Below are 20308 nucleotides of genomic sequence, written 5' to 3' on the forward strand. Positions count from 1 at the left end.
GCAGCCATCTTGGCTCCGTCAGCTCTGCCTCTGGTGTTCTAATAGGACACGCCCCCAAATTCCAGCCTTGTTGTTATTTTTCTACTGAATCTTGCATATGTATATTTGTTTTAATTTCTTTTTCACCCATGGATTTCTATAGGCAGAGACTGGTGCAACTATCCTTCAATGTCATCACCCCACACACTAAATAAAAAAAAAAAAATAACAAAAATAAAACATCATTTTTTAAATGTAAGGGTATGTATCCACGTTCAGGAAACGCTGCGTTTTTGACGCAGCGCTGAGCCGCAGCATCAAAAACGCAGCGTCCAGATGTTCCAGCATAGTGGAGGGGATTTAATGAAATCCCGTCTCCACTGTGCATTAAAAAACGCATGCGTTTTTCCTGCGAAAACGCACATGCGGAGCGTTTTTTCAGAACGCAGCATGTTGCTACTATGAGCAAAACACGCAGGAACACCGCAGGTGACCTGCCAGTGACCTCAGGTGCATTTTTGGTCAGGATTTTACCTGCATAAAATCCTGACCAAAGCCTGAAGCAAACCTGACCGTGGACACATACCCTAAGACTTCCATTTACTGTCTGATGTTAAAAATATTACTAATAAATGCGTAAGGCAAAATAGTACTTGTCTACAAAAATAAGACCATATTGACCTGTGGTGACACGCGAATGAAAACAATGAAAAAAAAATTCTAGAATGCTGAAAAGGGAAAAAAATTAACGTGCTTAACTGTTTTTTGTTTTTTTTTTAAAAAGCCAAATCTGGAAATGCTGTAAAATAACAAAATAAGTATAACTTCCCTGCTGAAGCCAATGCCGATCCCGCGTTACCTCTCTGCTGATACTTAGAGCAGGGAGATTAATTTGATTAACTTGCTATTTGGGCTCGTGCATAAGACGTATTTTCTCAGATGAGTGCTATGTGTAGTTTTCACTTGTAGCGCTCGTAACTATGATATTCAATAGGGCTGTGCACATGTCCAAAATTTATTTAATCTTTTTATCGGACTCTGCGGGAAAAAATGTGGGTTATGTCTGATTTTGACCCATCTGAGTGCAGTATGATGGAGGGGCAGAGACTCTGATTCCAGCGATGTGTCACTTACTGGGCTGCTTGCTGTAGTTTTGATAAAGTTCCTGTTTTACTCTTCGCCACGACAGCACCCCACTGGAGAGAGGGATCCGCCCCGCAGGAACAGGAAACCTATTGAGAAATAAAAGAGGGCGGTCCGCCTCTCCTCCTCAGTTTAGGTTTCCTGTTCCTGCAGGAACGACAGGATTTCTATGAAGAAAAAATACCTGGGCATGCACGCCGCCTGTGCGGTGTCTTTTAAGAACGGCAGGGGCTGCAGTCCAGAGGCAGCGTCGGGGGAGATCCGTTTGACGGCTCCCTCCTCGCCTGACAGAAGCCCGGATGATGACCTGGTCCGGGTAAGGCCGCCGGGCATCGTTTCCGAAGCAGGTGGCAATAGCAGGCGCCGGAATCCTCGCTGAGCAGGTGAGGACAGCGTTCCGGAAGTGAGTCCGGGGCTCGGACTGCGCACGCGCCGACCACCACCAAGGATTACCCGGAAGTATAGTTTGAACTTCCGGAGTATCCAAGCTGCGGCCGGCGGCGGGGGGGAAGGTGCGGTCCTTGCGCATGCGCAAGATGGAGGACGCTTAGGCGCCATATTTAAATCAAATGAGCGCTACTATCTGGCGATGTAAGATGTCATCCCCAGGTGCCATGGACCCTGAAACAGGAGACCAAGTACCCCCTGCCAAAGAGCGTCCCAGCAAAGGATCTTCAGACACCGGTCATAAGAGCGGTTCGGTGATCAGATCCAGGACAGGATCTCGGGCTTCTGATCCGGTATTATCAGCTTCACTGGGTGAGTGTGAGTGACTCTACCTATTAAGCTAATGCTATTTCCCCTCTCTCTCTCTCTCTCTCTCCCTCCTCCTTCTCTCATCAGCGCACGGGTCAGGGTAAAAAACGTGAAAAAACAAAACATAAAGAATGTGCTCTATGTAGCCAGCCCCTACCCGACTCATACCCCAAAAAACTTTGTCAAGGCTGTATATCTGAAACCACACAAGGAGCGGCAATGTCCATTACGGACTTGCGTACCATTATCAGGGAAGAATTAAGAGCCATATCCCAAGATAAACCGCATAAAGCCAAACCCAAAATACCGACACCCTCGTCAAATTCAGACAGTGACCAGGTTGTGTGTTCAGACGCCTCCCTGTCGTCATCATCATCATCATCTTCATCGTCTGAAATTGAGGGACGTCCTTGCTTCCCGGTGGAAAGTGTGGACAATTTAGTGAAATCAATACGAGACACTATGGGGTGTGAAGAGACAAAAGGAGCACAAACCACGCAAGATATAATGTTTGCGGGTTTGGCAGAGAGAAAAAGGAGATGCTTTCCGGTCATACCGGCAGTGAAAGCGTTAATAAAAAGGGAGTGGGAAAAGCAAGATCAGAGAAGCTTTTTACCCTCATCGTCAAAACGAAAATACCCGTTTAGTGACGACGAGCTTCTCACATGGACAAAAGTCCCTAAAGTTGATGCTGCTGTAGCCTCTACCTCGAAGCAGTCAACTCTGCCTGTAGAAGATGCGGGACTGCTCTCGGATCCTCTAGATCGCAAAGCCGAGTCCTCCCTAAAAAGATCCTGGGAGGCAACTACGGGAATATTTAAGCCAGCAGTAGCAAGCACTTGCACAGCCAGATCAATGCTCATATGGATAGATCAATTGGACCAACAAATTGAGAATAAAACCCCAAGAGAGAAATTACGGGCAGCCATCCCCTTAATACGGGGTGCAGCAGCCTTTATGGCGGACGCATCCGCGGACTCCCTTCGGTTAGCAGCAAGGTCTGCAGGTCTGGTAAACAACGCAAGGCGTGCACTATGGATGAAAAGCTGGAAGGGTGATGCGCAGTCAAAATCTAAAATATGCGCCATCCCATGTGAGGGTGAGTTCCTCTTTGGCAAAACTCTAGATGACATACTAAAGAAGGCGAAAGACAGGAAAAAAGCTTTTCCTGACTCTTCCATTCCTTTTTATAGGAGAGCCTTCAAAAGGAGACCGTTTGGCAAAAGAAAGCAAACGGATAGGTCTACAACATGGACCGCTAAAGATGAAAAGCAGAGAGGTACCATGTTCAGAAGACCCAACCCCTCAAAAGATAACAAATACTGAGGATATACCAGTTGGGGGTAGATTGAAGTTTTTCGCCACTCAATGGGAAAAGATAACATCTAGCTCGTGGGTTTTAAATACCATCCGAGATGGAATTAAATTAAAATTCTCTCGTGTCCCCCACGAGTCTTATATTATAACATCTTTCAGCTCGCCTATACAGCAACAGGCGTTAGAGCTTGAAATTCAAACCCTATTATCAAAACGGGTCCTAGTCCAAGTTCCGGTGGGACAGGAGGGTAGGGGGTTCTACTCTCCCCTATTCTTAATTTCTAAACCCGACGGTTCTTTCAGGACAATCATTAACCTTAAAAAACTCAACTTATTTATCGAAAATTATACCTTTAAAATGGAGTCCATTAGATCCACCATAAAGCTCCTCTTCCCAAATTGTATGATGGGGGGCATTGATCTAAAAGATGCATATTATCATCTCCCTATTCATAACAGATACCAGAAATTCCTCAGGGTGGCGGTAAAAATCAACAACGAGGTTCACCATTTTCAATATGTGGCCCTGCCCTTCGGCCTCTCAACAGCACCGAGGATCTTCACCAAGATAATGCTAGAGGTGATGGCCTACCTTCGCCAGAAGGAAACCTTGATTGTGCCCTATCTGGATGATTTTCTGGTAATAGGAAATTCAGCTACTCAATGTACTGACCGTTTAGCTCACACAATTTCCTCTCTACAGGGCCTGGGCTGGATAATCAATACCGACAAATCCAGACTCACTCCACTTTCCCGTCAAGCGTTCTTGGGGTTCCATTTAGACTCTATATCTCAAAAGTATCTTCTGCCACAGGTAAAAATTTCACTGATCAGACACAAAGTCCTAGCCGCAATAAACAATCCACGTATATCCCTAAGACAGGCTATGTCATTATTAGGGTCTCTAATCTCTTGTATACCTGCAGTAAGATGGGCTCAACACCACACTAGAACACTGCAACATCAAGTTTTACAAGAGGATAAACGGTTATTGGGTCATCTAAATGCAAAAATAACCTTATCTCAGGAGGTTTTAACTTCCTTAGAGTGGTGGCTAGACTCAGACCATTTGATGAGTGGGGTTCCATGGGTAATAACGCCATCTCATACCATAACCACTGACGCCAGTCCTCATGGATGGGGCGCTCATATGGGGAATGATTATTGCCAGGGATCATGGAGCATAGAGGAAAGCTGCAGCTCCTCTAACTTCAAAGAACTAAATGCTGTAAAGTACGCCTTATACCATTTCCTCCCACAGCTTCGGGGGAAAAACGTCAGAGTCCTGTCCGACAACACCACCACCGTGGCGTATCTAAACCGTCAAGGAGGTACGCGATCAGAGACTCTGATGTCTTCTGCTACGGAAATTTTAAATCTAGCAGAAAATCATCTAGCATCCCTTACTGCGTTGCACATAAGAGGAGCAAGCAATCAGCAGGCGGACTTTCTAAGCCGACACACCCTAAAACAAGGGGAGTGGTGTCTAAACCAACAAATTTTCCTGGACATAGTATCTCTTTGGGGCCGTCCTCAGATAGATCTCTTCGCCACAAGAAGAAACAGAAAAGTTCAGAGATTCGCCTCCCTATCACCAGCGGATCATCCGGACATTCTGGACGCTCTCCAAGCCCCTTGGCAGTTCAGTCTGGCGTACGCGTTTCCTCCGATCATATTGCTACCTCAAGTCATACGCAAAATCAGGGAGGAAGGGGCGAGAGTTGTACTGATAGCTCCATTCTGGCCCAAGAGACCATGGTTCTCATGGCTACAGACTATGTCGATCTCAGATCCTTGGGTCCTCCCCTCAACGCCCAATCTTCTCTTCCAAGGTCCGTTTTTCCACCCTCAGGTGGACAATCTTCACCTGACGGCCTGGAACTTGAGAGGCAGATGCTAAGGTCAAGAGGGTTCTCGGGGGGTTTGGTTGATACACTTCTCCATAGTAGGAAACCCTCCACCACAAAAATCTATACGAGAGTATGGAAAAAATTCCTGCAATTCCATACATCTACCAATACATCAGAAATTCCTATATACTCTATCTTGGAATTTCTTCAAAAAGGGAGAGAACTGGGTCTAACTGTAAACACCTTAAAGGTTCATGTTTCAGCACTAGGAGCCCTCTATGGCCATAACATCGCGGGGGATAGATGGGTATCCAGATTTATTACGGCCTGCGAAAGAATGAATCCAGTTAACATACCTAGGATTCCACCCTGGGATTTAAATTTAGTCTTACAAGCCCTAACAGACTCTCCATTCGAGCCAATAGACTCAATATCAATTAAATGTCTATCACTAAAGACGGCCCTCTTGGTAGCACTGACTTCAGCTAGGAGAATCAGTGACATCCAAGCACTCTCCATAGATCCACCTTTTTTGTTAACCTTTCAGGATAAACTAATTCTTAAACCAGACCCTTCCTATCTACCCAAAGTAGCGAAAAAATTCCACAGGTCACAAGAAATAATCTTGCCCACTTTCTTCAGTAATCCATCCACTCCTGAAGAACAAAAATATCACACTCTAGACGTTAAAAGAGTAGTGTTAAAATACATTGAAAAGACCAGCAGCTGGCGACAGAGTAGGGCTCTGTTTATTTCCTTCCAGGGTGTCAAGAAGGGTCATGGAGTAACAAAAAGCACCTTATCCCGGTGGATCAGAGAATCTATCAGACTGGCTTACTCCGCGAGGAAAGAAATCCCTCCGGAAGGCATAACGGCACACTCCACCAGAGCGATGGCATCCTCCTGGGCAGAGAGGGGAGACGTCCCGATTGAAACTATATGTAAGGCGGCAACGTGGTCAAATCCTTCTACATTCTATAACCACTATAGGCTAGACCTATCGTCAACTTCTGACCTAGACTTTGGCAGGACTGTCCTCAGCACGGTGGTCCCCTCCCTAGGTGATGGTCTCTGAAAGATCTCCAGTGGGGTGCTGTCGTGGCGAAGAGTAAAAAGCCGGATTACTCACCGGTAATGCTCTTTTAGTGAGTCCACGACAGCACCCTCTTACATCCCGCCCTAGATCAATATAATACTGATTGAGTAAATTCCTTTTAATCATAAGCAAATAAGTTTAAAGAATGAAATAAATGATATTTGCCTAATACTGGCGGTCCTCCGGGTACTCTGAAATCAAAACTGAGGAGGAGAGGCGGACCGCCCTCTTTTATTTCTCAATAGGTTTCCTGTTCCTGCGGGGCGGATCCCTCTCTCCAGTGGGGTGCTGTCGTGGACTCACTAAAAGAGCATTACCGGTGAGTAATCCGGCTTTTTCTCTGCTGCAGATCTTGCAGTGCTCTAAATACTGAGCTCTGTATAACCTGGCCCACACCTCTGATTGGCTGCTTTCTGCGTAGGGTGTCAGGATAAGCTCACTGATGGACTCTCAGTTAACTCATTTTGCAAGCCACTCTCTATATCACACACTTCATATGTGCTATAGATCACATTCATGATCCTTTTTAATCCTTTTCCAGATACCTGTCCAGTCTTATGATGAAGACATTCCCGGTCACCTCTAAGCGGTTGCAGCACCGACTGATCAGCAAGGCAGAATCCTTAATGGAGGGGGATAACTACATAGATGTGCACAGCGTGCGCCGGGTCGTCCAGTTTCTGTGCCTTATGAAGTATGACTACCAGCCCCTCTTGGATAAATGCAATCAGATTTTTGTGCGGGACAAGAATAAAATGAGCACGGACACCATGTGCATCGTCAGCGGCCTCTACCGGCAAATGGCTTTCAAGCAGTACGAGTTTCAGGTGATGGCAAAATTGTCTCTGCTCGAAATATCAAACCTATGGAATAATGCGGATCATTTCGGAAAAATATTTTGTGCCTTATTTCCGATGGCTTCTCAAGAGATAAGAAATAGGTGAGTGGGCCCCTTAAAGGGATGTGATGTATCGGCCCCTTAAAGGGATACTACGTATCAGCCCTGAACCAACAGAAAAAATCCCATAATGCAATGATAATACTCAAATAGAACTCGTATTCCCTAATTAGAGGAAGCTCCTGATTATTTTGTAGTCTAATCTAGGAATTCAGTACTGGAAACAATTGCCAAATGTTGGATTTGTAAAGGTTTGAGCTCCTTTGTTCCCTCCAGGCTTGAAGACGACCTTGTCATACTGGCAGGTAAGATCCATCACATCAGTCTGGTGTACGTGCTGGAGACCATGGCAGAGGCCGAGTGCAAGAACCCAATCCTCATTCAGAAGTAAGTGGATTCTCTAAGCCATGAATGGTTTGGAGCTGGATCCTTCCTGTCCAATCTGATATTGTCCATATTATCACGGTCCGGGTACGGGCTGCACCCCAGCGAGGGTCTGCTGACCCAACTATACATGTGTGAGGCCAGGAGATCCTCGGCCAATTCGGTCCATACCTGGATCATAATATATGGATGTCTGAATCCTGCCATATTTCCATTTACTGTTCAGATGGATGCAAGCTGTTGTTCCCTGTAATCAGCTATTTCAGACTCTTAGTATTCTCCTCCTAGCAAATAAGTACTGAGAGGTTTTATTTTTTTTTTTGCCTGATCCCTTTGATGTACAGACCGATGAGTCCGATGGTGGATTTCTCCACTCCTCAATGCATGAGCCACCCTACTGAGCATTCATGTCCATGGGGGGAATAGAGTGAGAGCGAGCTGATGGCCAGATGAACGCTTGGCCGACCCTCACGGTATATGGGGCCTTTACAAACCTATGAACCATTTTATATGGTGCACATTCTTGAAGCATCTTTACAGTGGAGCAAGGAGCGTCCACCACTTATTAGAGACTCTGTTGGCCGTTTCCTAACTTATTGATGACACTGGCGCAGTGTGTTGTGTCGTTTTTGCCATCAAAGTTACAAAAACCCATATGTACGTCAGTGGGGCTTGTGGTCCGGGTGAAATTTGTTCTGCCACACACGGCACACTGTGTGGGAGCGTCCCTTCTGGATGAGGACGTGGCACGGCTGTGGATGGAGTCTCGTTATGTTGCTTGATGATGTGTGATCTTTTTGTTTTTCTCTCTGTTCAGGATCTGCTCCGCCATCCAGGACAATCTGGATCATTACCATCGCCTGTATCTATGTAAGCTCACAGATGCCGTGGTTTGCCTGCCCTGCCAAAACTATCAACTGTTTGCGGATCTACAAAAACGTCTAACTGCGTAAGTGCAATTTCCATGCATGTGTGGCGAGTAATCGGGTTAAAGGGACATGTGGACGGCCCTATTAGAATGGCGCTGGGTTTACCATGTGGGTAAGACAAGGTCACTAATAAGAATACAAACATACGACTGGTATACCGTGAGGGCCAGGAGCGGACACAGACAGCAGAGGCCCCTGTGCAAGAACAATATATGGACCATCTGCAGCCGGAGAGCTCCTTATAATGCACAATGCCACCTGGTTTGGGGAAAGCAGTGGCCCCTGGACCTCTCGGGCCCCTGTGCGGCTGCACTGGTTGCACCAATGGTATGTCCGCTACTGGTCAAGGTGACATTGGGGAGTCCTCCAGCGTGCATGCGCACAGTGTAACTGCAGAGGCCTGTGCGCGCTCACCGACCGCGCTCACTGACCTCTCTCCTCTGCTGTGGCTGCTCGCTCCACGGAAAGATGCAGAAGTGTGGCGAGCAAGAAGCGTTAAAGAAAGAAGAGGGAGGAAAATCGCATGGCCGCAGCAGAGAGGAGAGAGATCTGTGAGTGCGTGCGCTGGCTCCTGCTGCTACATTGTGTGCTTTCCCCAAGCGAGCGCTGTCAATCAACACAGGAGGCAAAAAAATATCTTGGCCGTGCCAACAACGGACACCCGGATTTTAACATAAATATGCTCAACAATAATAGTTTATTACTACAAACATATGGGTTGTATAAGGACTATTTTATAAGGCTTATTTTAATTAGTAATTTTGGAGTGACACTCATCACAAAGTGTTTTTTTTTTTGTTTGTTTTTAATAAAGACGTGACATTTTTGTTCTATGGACCTCTTATTTTATCTTTTGCCTGGGGAAACCACAAAAATAAAGCCCACATTAATGTGTTTTGAGGGTTTTGTTGGCTTCTTTTTGTTCCCTTTGTCACATTTATAATTGATTTGATTCTGAGAAGGTGACTTTTTCTGATGCCTGAAATGTCCCTTCCCGTAGCTTTATGAAGACGTCTCATGTCCCATCTATGGTGGTTATGATGACCAGGTCACTGTCGCTGCTGACCCTTACTAGAGTGGATGAAGCCGTCCTTAGAAAGATTGACGACGTCATTCCCCAGTGTGACCTCAGCGACCTGAATAGCATCGCGAACAGCGTCATCCGGTGGTTACAGCCCGCCCAGCTGTCCAGGCAGAATAAATCCGGGATGTATGAGAAACTCCTCCATAAAGTGAGCCGATACGGACTGGAGAGAGTGAAGAATATGGACGACATTGATCATCTGTTGAATGAGCTGACGTACGTGATGAACGGGCAGTGGCTGCAGAATATGCTGATAGACGACATCCTGCTCACCTGCCAGCGCCTGCTGCACCAGGTCACCTGGAGGAACGCACCGTTTCTGGCGCTGGTTATTAGTTACTGTAATACTCTGTGTCCTCCGGTTCTGGACAAGATCGCAGAAGTCACCATGGAGAATGTCACAAAGGTAGAAGCCCCGTGGGTTCAGATTGGAAGGCCAGTCACTGGCCCAAACGAAACATCTGGTGGCCAAAGGTCTATTCAGTGCGTGCACCTGACAGCTGTCTAGGGGCGGCTTAAAGAGCACCAGTCCTGTGTGTTACACTATGGTACCCCCATGTAATAATTATTCCGGAGCATCTTTTCATTGTTGTTCCTCTGTTATTCCTTCAGGAAATCCTTAAAGGGATTCTCTCATCATGTATCTTTGGTAGCACCCATCTCCCCTGCCTCCCGATTTTTCGCTTGCAATGGGGTAAGGGGACAGTGGTGAGCTCCTAAGGTCCAGATGGCCTGCAGAGGCAGATGTGCATGCTGCTTGTCTGGGAAACTGGACACTTCTGACAAGCTGCAGGAGTGGCTGGTAACCTAGACAATGAGCAGTAAACTATAGAATTAAAACTCCTTCCATTATTGCAAACGGAGAGGATTTTAAAGTAAGAAGTAAATTGTTTTTACAAGCACTTTTGGCCACTATAGATGAGACAATTCCTTTAAATGAAGGATTTGGTGTTACTGTTCTACCAGTCAATACTTGTACTCTTAGGACACAGTCAGATGACCAAATAAATTGGACTGTGATCGGACCACAATGCACAGACTGGCCGGCGGCTCTCCCGACCTGAGCGTGACCGCTTCATGTTTTCCTGTACAGCCATCATGCTCAGGTCGGTAGAACCGCTGGACAGTCTTTGCATTGTGGTCCAATCACAGTCCAATTTATATGGTCGTCTGACTGCGCCCTTAGGTCTCAGACGTCTGGTTTTTTTCATACATGTTCTCAGTGTTTCTCACAGATCATGTACCTATTATAGTCTATGGGGCTGTTTACATGTATGTTTTGCTTTTTTGCAGTGCCTGCAAAAAACCAAACTGAGATATGGCCACTTTTGATCTGAATCATGGATCAAATTCTCTGATGCAAGTCTATTGGTTCGTGAAAAAAACAAAAAAGATACAAGAAAATGAAACTCCTTAATGGAGGAAAAAGCAAAAAAAACCAACGGACTTACAGATTAGAAATGGATGAAAATCTGATCCAGCACATTAATGGCAAACAGACCATTTTTTTCTGGGATCACTTTATCATTAGCTAACACTGATGACCCAGCAGTAGCAGATTGATGGGTGTAGTGCTCCCCTGAGCTGTGATTTGCACTGATGGGGTATCCTTAGGAAAGATCATCAATGCTGTGATTGCAGAAATCCCTCTCATTTACTGGACTATGTCATGTACACACTGTGTTAGTAAAGACTATTTGTCAGATTAATAATGTATTATATTTTTGTTTTGTTTTTTTAAGATCCATCCCACAGACTTGAACAGAGTTTTATTTGCCTTTGTCAATCTGGGCTACGATCCCCCGCGAGAAGAAGAATTCTTTACAATGTGTATTCAGCATATTCTCGCTAATTTAAGTAAGTATTCATTGTATTCTCAGTATAAGTGGAGATCTGGCCACGCTTCACCCCAGGAGTAATCACAGCCCTGGAAGATTAAAGAGACACATTTTTCTAACTGTGATTTCCGCCTCCGCGTTGCAAAAAGTGAAAATATGCAAAAAAATCCACATTATCATTAACAAGCTGCAGATTAGAAAACCTAAACCCCACAACTTTTTTTTATTATTTTTAGTACATTGTGGTTATTGTGCAGATAATCACATCAGAATTTCAGTGATGAATTTCCCATATTATAGACTGTGGTCACACGGGCAAGTGAAGAAAAGAGAAAAAAAAGAATTGTCCCGCTTTAATCTAAAAAATGTAGCCCTAATGTTATAATTTCCTTATCTTTATGGATTGGGACCTTGTCTAAAATAATTGTTAATAAAGTTGCTACGTCATCCCATATTATGATCCTGAGCTGCAGATTATTTCTTTCTTTTCCCTGCCGCTGTCCAAACTATCATCAGAATACAGGCTGCCACGTACAGCAGTCATTGCTCTACACCGGTTCCCCTTAAAAAAAACAAACAAAAAAAACATGTTCTGCACAAGAATTCTACCATTTTCTAATCTATTTCTTCCTTTTTCACAAAGAAAATGAAGGTATTGTAGCTGAGTGACATCGCCGCATTTACGCATTTTAAGCCCTAGGAAACAGACACATTCCATAAGGCTCCGTTCACCTCTGTGTCATCTGATCCCAGCGGCGGCTGTCATTTCCCATTGGTTTCTGACAGCAGTATCTTTTCCATTAAAGACTCCGTAACCAGTAGCCGAGCCGCCGGTGCAGATGTGAACAGATCCGTAAAAATGAATGGAATTTGCCCAGAGGGGTCGGGCTGATTCCTCCTCCTGCTAACATACCTTATTCTTAAAGAGTGACTGGCGATTTTGTAATATATTCTATGAGAGAAATGTGCTACTTCCCCTCCTTTCAATCTCCATTCTCTATATAGACAGATTTTCCCATTACTGTGAGATAGGTTGGTGCTTATAAAATTCTATGGAGAGGAGGTGGAGACGGACACAGACTTTCCGCTGTAAGTTCTTCTGAATCGTCAGTTACACTTCTCCATGGAACTTTATGAGCACCAGCTGTCTCCTATCTCAGTAATGGAAGATTTTACTCATGAACTGAGCGTGAAAGATCAGTCCAGGAGGAGAGGAAAAAAAAAGCCGATTTGTCTGATAAGACTTATTTTTATGAGTGCTATTGATTTATGAAATAAAAATGAAAACTCTTTAATACTTCAGCTTCGTCTAATATCAGATCAGGAATGAAAAAAAAAAATGTATAAGATAGTGGTTGTGTTATTTTACCTTCCAGACTCCTTCCCTCCTCATCTCTTGGTTCTGGTGGGCTTCACTCTTGCTGTTGCACAGTATTTCCCAGAAGATCTGATTAAAGCCATTTTCAATATTCGTTTCCTAACTAAACTGGATTCCGAACTGGACAGTAAGTGTCATGTGAGCGAATGCTCCACCTTTATCCATTTAGGTTCTATATTGCTCATGTTGCCCCTAGGACTTAGGCTGGCCGTACATATGGGAGGCTTTGTCTTCTCTGATCTCCCAGCACCATGTATGCTCGTGTCTTCTGAGCGTGCATCTTTATTTTAATGGGGTAAGGGATCACTTTGCAAATATGCCCCATCCTCATTTCCCCAACATCTGTCATCAGGGTCGGCTAATATAAATCGAATATTTCTTTGCAGCTTTACCTGCATTACCCATCCTGGTGCGAGACCCGGCACAAAAAGCTTAATACCCTATAAAATTTAATAAAGCTTTTATTTAACCCTTACACAACTGGGCAATTTTTTATTGTTTTGTTTTTAATTATTATTTATTTTCTGTTATTTTTTTTATCATTCTACTTTCAATTTTCAATATTAATTTGTTATTTTTGCACAAGACAAATTGTAATGAATTCAGTTAACCGTATAATGCACACACAAAATTCCAAGAGCAGTGAAATGGTGAAAAAAAGACGCAATTCTGCCATTGTTGTTGTTTTTTTTTTTTTAAACAATAACCCAGCAGTGTGACTCTTCAAGTCGGAACGTTTATAGTTGTCTTGTTTGTTTTAGTTCCTTTTTCTTTTTTTTCACCAATGGTGGGGGTTAGGTTCTTTATATTTCAGTGGCAACAAGAAAATCAGAACTTTTTGTGCATGAACATTTTTAAGTTTGTGACTTTTTCTGAGATCTGGAAGTTTTTTGTTTTGTTTTTCCCATTGTTCCATTATTGGAACCAATGTATTAGGCCTTGTTTTTTTTTATCAAATGTTTGGGAAATGAGGATCTTTGATATCAACCAACCTGATCCTTTACTCCATTGAAATAAAGATGCACGATCAGTTGACAAGGTCATACATGGTTCTGGGAGGTCAAACAAGATTGTCACCATTTTGGGGTACTTAAAACCTTTTATATAGAAGGGTTCACATATGTAAGAAAAAAAAAAAAAAAATATATATATATATATATATATATATATAATGTAATGTAATTTTTATTTTGGGATTTTTTTTGTATTTTAAAACTGGATAGTAGTACAAAGTAAAAATCTCAGTCTCCTATGATGCCTAAAACTTTACAGGAGTACTAATCTGATGACAATAATAGCCTTTAATAGACCCCCACTGCACTAATAACCCATGGCCACCCCATGGTCTCTTGGGGGGTGGGGTACAGTGGGCAATCGAGGCTAGCGCCAGTCATAGTGTTACAGGCGGGTGCTGGCTGTGTAACGCCGCTGGCACCCGCTATGTACGGCGCAGGCTCAGTATCACATGTTGGGAACGCTTTTGATTTCTGTGTGTTGTAGATTTTCTCTTTCTTCACTAATTATATTATTTTTTAGCTTTTCTGCCTGACAAAAGTGCCAAGATACGAATGCGCCTGATGCAATTAAATCGGGCGGTTTGTCTCGAGTGCCCGGAATACCAAGTCCCATGGTTTCATGAAGAATACTGTCGACAGATGAAGCATAGAGGTGCGGGGCTCGTTTTATTCATTTAGTTGTTTTTGTATGCTTAAGAAAAAAAAAAAAAAATTGAGTGACACATGATAAAAAAAAAAAAAATCAGCGCTCAAATTCCAGTGCCGGCTCCCAGCTGAGGCTCTGGTCTCAGTGTTTGAGGGCTGTCCCACACGTCCAGATAATTCCGGTACCGGAATAAATCGGTACCGGAGTAATCCGTGTCCGTGTGCCTGGGAACTCACAGAGGCCATACGTGCGGCACACGTGTACCGCCCGTATGGCGAGTGGGTACCACACGGAGCGTGTGGTACCCACTCTGCATGGTGCTGAAGCTGCGATTCATATCTTCCCTGCAGCAGCGTTTGCTGCAGAGAAAATATGAAGAATAGTGTTTAAAATAAAGATCCATGTGTCCGCCGCCCTCCCACCCCCTGTGCGCCCCCCCGCTGCGCCCCCCCGCTGCGCCCCCCCGCTGGTCAGAAAATACTTACCCGCTCCCTCGCTGCTTCCTGGTCTGGCCGCGGCTTCTCCTGCATACAGTCACGTGGGGCCGATCATTTACAGTCATGAATATGTGGCTCCACCTCCCATAGGGGCGGAGCCGACTATTCATGATTGTAAATGATCGGCCCCACGTGACCGCATACAGTAGGAGGCGCGGCCAGACCAGGAAGCAGCGAGGGAGCGGGTAAGTATTTTCTGACCAGCGGGGGGCGCAGTGGGGGGGCGCACAGGGGGTGGGGGGGCGCCGGACACCTAAATCTTTATTTTTAACACTATTCTTCATATTTTCTCTACAGCAAACGCTGCTGCAGGGAAGATATGAATACCGGCTTCAGCACCATGTGGGGGGGACAGCGCTTACTGTAGCGCTGTCTCCTGCACGCACACGGACCCCAGACGGAGAATGTCCGTGTGAGGTTCGTGTTTTACGCGGACCCATTGACTCTATTGGGTCCGTGTAAAACGTGCGCTCCCACGAACACTGACATGTCTCCGTGTTTGGCACACGGAGACACGGTCCGCAAAAAATCAATGACATCTGAACAGATGCATTGATTTTTATGGGTCTACGTGTGTCAGTGTCTCCGGTACGTGAGGAAACTGTCACCTCACGTACCGGAGTGTCATGATCTCTGCAGGCAGAGATCATAGCAAGCCTATAGAGGGACAAGCTCTCGGAAGATGGAACTATACTGACCATGAACTAAGCCTGCCGCGCAACTAGAAATAGCCAGGTAGCATTTCCTATTTATTGCTAGATGCCCAGCTCTGGCCTAAGACCTAAATAGCTAGCAGAGGGAAATATAAGACCTGGCTCACCTCTAGAGAAATATTCCAAAGAAGACAGTAGCCCCCCACATATAATGACGGTGAGTTCAGATGAAACAACAAACGCAGCAGGAAAATAGTCTTAGCAAATTTGAGGTCCGCTTACTAGATAGCAGAAGACAGATAGTATACTTTCATGGTCAGCAGAAAAACACTAACAAAACACCATCCAGAGATTACCTTAAACTCTGGCATTAACTCATAACACCAGAGTAGCAATCCCTGATCAACGAGAGCTTTCCAGACACAGTAACAAAACTTCAGCTGTGAACTGGAACAAATAGGCAAAACGAAACATGGACAAAAGTCCAACTTATCTAGTAGTTGTCAGAAGCAGGAACAAGCACTGAGAGGCATCAGATAACATTGTTGACCGGCAAGAAACCACCAGAGAAATGAGCTTAAATAGCGACACCCACTACTGATGGAAACAGGTGAAACAGGAAAGAGGATGACAAGTCCAATTCCACAAGCGGCCACCGGGGGAGCCCAGAATCCAAATTCACAACAGTACCCCCCCCTCAAGGAGGGGGCACCGAACCCTCACCAGATCCACCAGGGCGACCAGGATGAGCCCTATGGAAGGCACGAACAAGATCAGAAGCATGAACATCAGATGCATTGACCCAAGAATTATCCTCCTGGCCGTAACCCTTCCAGTTGACCAGATACTGGAGTCTCCGTCTGGAAACACGAGAGTCCAAAATTTTCTCCACAACGTACTCCAACTCACCCTCAACCAACACCGGAGCAGGAGGCTCAACTGAAGGTACAACAGGTACCTCATACCTGCGCAATAACGACCGATGAAAAACGTTATGAATGGAAAAGGACGCAGGGAGGTCCAAACGGAAAGAAACAGGATTAAGAATCTCCAATATTCTATAAGGGCCGATGAACCGAGGTTTAAACTTAGGAGAAGAGACCCTCATAGGGACAAAACGAGAAGACAACCACACCAAATCTCCAACACAAAGCCGAGAACCAACACGACGATGACGGTTGGCAAAACGCTGAGTCTTCTCCTGGGACAACTTCAAATTGTCCATAACCTGCCCCCAGATGTGATGCAATCTCTCCACCACCGCATCCACTCCAGGACAATCCGAGGATTCCACCTGACCGGAGGAAAATCGAGGGTGAAACCCCGAATTACAGAAAAACGGGGACACCAAGGTGGAAGAGCTGGCCCGATTATTGAGGGCGAACTCTGCCAATGGCAAAAAAGCAACCCAATCATCCTGGTCAGCAGAGACAAAACACCTCAGATATGTCTCCAGGGTCTGATTAGTCCGCTCGGTCTGGCCATTAGTCTGAGGGTGAAAAGCAGATGAAAAAGACAAATCTATGCCCATCCTAGCACAGAATGCCCGCCAAAATCTAGACACAAATTGGGTACCTCTGTCAGAAACAATATTCTCAGGAATACCGTGCAATCGGACAACATTCTGAAAAAACAGAGGAACCAACTCAGAAGAAGAAGGCAACTTGGGCAGAGGAACCAAATGGACCATTTTAGAGAAACGGTCACAGACCACCCAGATGACAGACATCTTCTGGGAAACAGGCAGATCTGAAATAAAATCCATCGAGATGTGTGTCCAAGGCCTCTTAGGAATAGGCAAGGGCAACAGCAGTCCGCTAGCCCGAGAACTACAAGACTTGGCCCGAGCACAAATGTCACATGACTGCACAAAGACTCGCACATCTCGTGACAGGGAAGGCCACCAGAAGGATCTTGCCACCAAATCCCTGGTACCAAAAATTCCGGGATGACCTGCCAATGCAGAAGAATGTACCTCAGAGATGACTCTACTGGTCCAATCATCCGGAACAAACAGTCTATCAGGCGGACAACGATCCGGTCTATCCGCCTGAAACTCTTGCAAGGACCGCCGCAGATCAGGAGAAACGGCCGACAAAATTACTCCCTCCCTAAGGATACCTGTGGGTTCAGCATTACCAGGAGAGTCCGGGTCAAAACTCCTAGAAAGGGCATCTGCCTTAACATTCTTAGAACCCGGTAGGTATGACACCACAAAATTAAAGCGAGAAAAAAATAAAGACCAGCGCGCCTGTCTAGGATTCAGGCGCCTGGCAGTCTCAAGATAAATCAAATTTTTGTGGTCAGTCAATACCACCACCTGATGCTTAGCCCCCTCTAGCCAATGGCGCCACTCCTCAAACGCCCACTTCATGGCCAAAAGCTCCCTATTCCCAACATCATAATTCCGCTCTGCGGGCGAAAATTTGCGAGAAAAGAAGGCACAAGGCCTAATGACGGAGCAGTCGGAACCTTTCTGCGACAACACTGCCCCAGCTCCGATCTCCGAAGCGTCAACCTCAACCTGAAAAGGCAGATTCACATCAGGCTGACGTAACACAGGGGCAGAGGCAAAACGGTGCTTAAGCTCCTGAAAGGCCTCTACAGCATGAGGGGACCAATTAGCAACATCAGCGCCATGTCTGGTCAAATCAGTCAGTGGTTTAACGACATCCGAAAAACCAGCAATAAATCGGCGGTAAAAGTTGGCAAAGCCCAAAAATCTCTGAAGACCCTTAAGAGAGGAGGGCTGAGTCCAGTCACAAATAGCTTGCACCTTGACGGGATCCATCTCAATGGAAGAGGGAGAAAAAATATACCCCAAAAAGGAAATTTTCTGGACCCCAAAAACGCACTTAGACCCCTTCACACATAAAGAATTAGACCGCAGAACCTGAAAAACTCTCCTGACCTGCTGGACATGAGAGTCCCAGTCATCAGAAAAAATCAGAATATCATCCAGATATATTATCATAAATTTATCCAGAAAATCGCGGAAAATATCATGCATAAAAGACTGGAAAACTGAAGGGGCATTAGAAAGACCAAAAGGCATGACCAAATACTCAAAGTGGCCCTCGGGCGTATTAAATGCGGTCTTCCACTCGTCCCCCTGCCTGATCCGCACCAAATTATACGCCCCACGAAGATCAATTTTAGAGAACCACTTAGCACCCTCTATACGAGCAAACAAATCAGTAAGCAATGGCAATGGGTATTGGTACTTAACAGTGATCTTATTCAGAAGCCGATAATCAATACATGGTCTCAAAGAGCCGTCCTTCTTTGAGACAAAGAAAAACCCAGCTCCCAAGGGAGAAGAAGATGGACGAATATGTCCCTTTTCCAAAGACTCCTTTATATATTCCCGCATAGCAGCATGTTCCGGCACAGACAGATTAAACAAACGACCCTTTGGATATTTGCAACCCGGTATCAAATCTATGGCACAATCGCACTCACGGTGCGGAGGTAACGACCCAAGCTTGGGTTCGTCAAAGACGTCTTGATAATCAGAGAGGAACTCAGGGACTTCAGAGGGAATGGACGACGAAATAGAAACCAAAGGTAAGTCCCCATGAATACCCTTACATCCCCAGCTCAACACAGACATTGCTCTCCAGTCCAAGACTGGATTGTGAGACTGCAACCATGGCAATCCCAGTACCAAATCGTCATGTAAATTATACAGCACCAGGAAACGAATAATCTCCTGGTGATCCGGATTGATACGCATGGTTACTTGTGTCCAGTATTGTGGTTTATTATTAGCCAATGGGGTGGAGTCAATCCCCTTCAGAGGAATAAGAGTCTCCAAAGGCTCTAAATCAAAACCACAACGATTGGCAAAGGACCAATCCATAAGACTCAGAGCGGCGCCAGAGTCAACATAGGCGTCCGTGGCAATGGATGACAAAGAGCAAATCAGGGTTACAGACAAAATAAACTTAGACTGAATGGTGCCAATGGAAACAGACTTATCAAGCTTCTTTGTACGCCTAGAGCATGCTGATATAACATGAGTAGAATCCCCACAATAGAAGCACAATCCATTCTTCCGTCTAAAATTCTGTCGCTCGCTCCTGGACAGAATTCTATCACACTGCATACTTTCTGGCGTCTTTTCCATAGACACCGCCAGATGGTGCACCGGTTTGCGCTCCCGCAGACGCCTATCAATCTGAATAGCCATTGTCATGGACTCATTCAGACCTGCAGGCACAGGGAACCCCACCATAACATCCTTAACGGCATCAGAGAGACCTTCTCTGAAAGTTGCCGCCAAGGCGCAATCATTCCACTGAGTAAGCACAGACCATTTACGGAATTTTTGGCAGTAAACCTCAGCTTCGTCTTGCCCCTGAGATAGTGCCATCAAAGTTTTTTCTGCCTGAAGTTCCAAATGAGGTTCCTCATAAAGCAAGCCCAAGGCCAGAAAAAACGCATCCACATCGCGCAACGCAGGATCCCCTGCTGGCAATGAGAAGGCCCAATCTTGAGGGTCACCCCTGAGCAAGGAAATCACAATCCTAACCTGCTGAGCAGGGTCTCCAGCTGAACGAGACTTCAGGGACAAATAAAGCTTACAATTATTTCGGAAATTCTGGAAGCTAGCTCTATTCCCTGTGAAGAACTCCGGCAAAGGAATTCTCGGCTCAGATACTGGAGCATGTACCACAAAATCTTGTAAATTTTGTACTTTCGTGATGAGATTATTCAAACCCGCAGTTACACTCTGAAGATCCATTATTGTCAGGTGCACACAGAGCCATACAGAGATTAGGAGGAGAGAGAGAAAACAGACTGCAGCAAGGCAAACTGGAGGAAAAAAAAAAAAAAAAAAA

At 45.3% G+C, this 20308-nt stretch overlaps 1 pseudogene; it reads left to right on the plus strand.

The window, feature by feature from the left end:
• The window catches only part of LOC143784348 (FAST kinase domain-containing protein 1, mitochondrial-like), a 44109-nt pseudogene that overhangs the window by 15274 nt on the left and 8527 nt on the right, over positions 1-20308 (plus strand).

The sequence above is a fragment of the Ranitomeya variabilis genome, chromosome 7, assembly GCF_051348905.1.
Source record: "Ranitomeya variabilis isolate aRanVar5 chromosome 7, aRanVar5.hap1, whole genome shotgun sequence".
NCBI lineage: Eukaryota > Metazoa > Chordata > Amphibia > Anura > Dendrobatidae > Ranitomeya > Ranitomeya variabilis.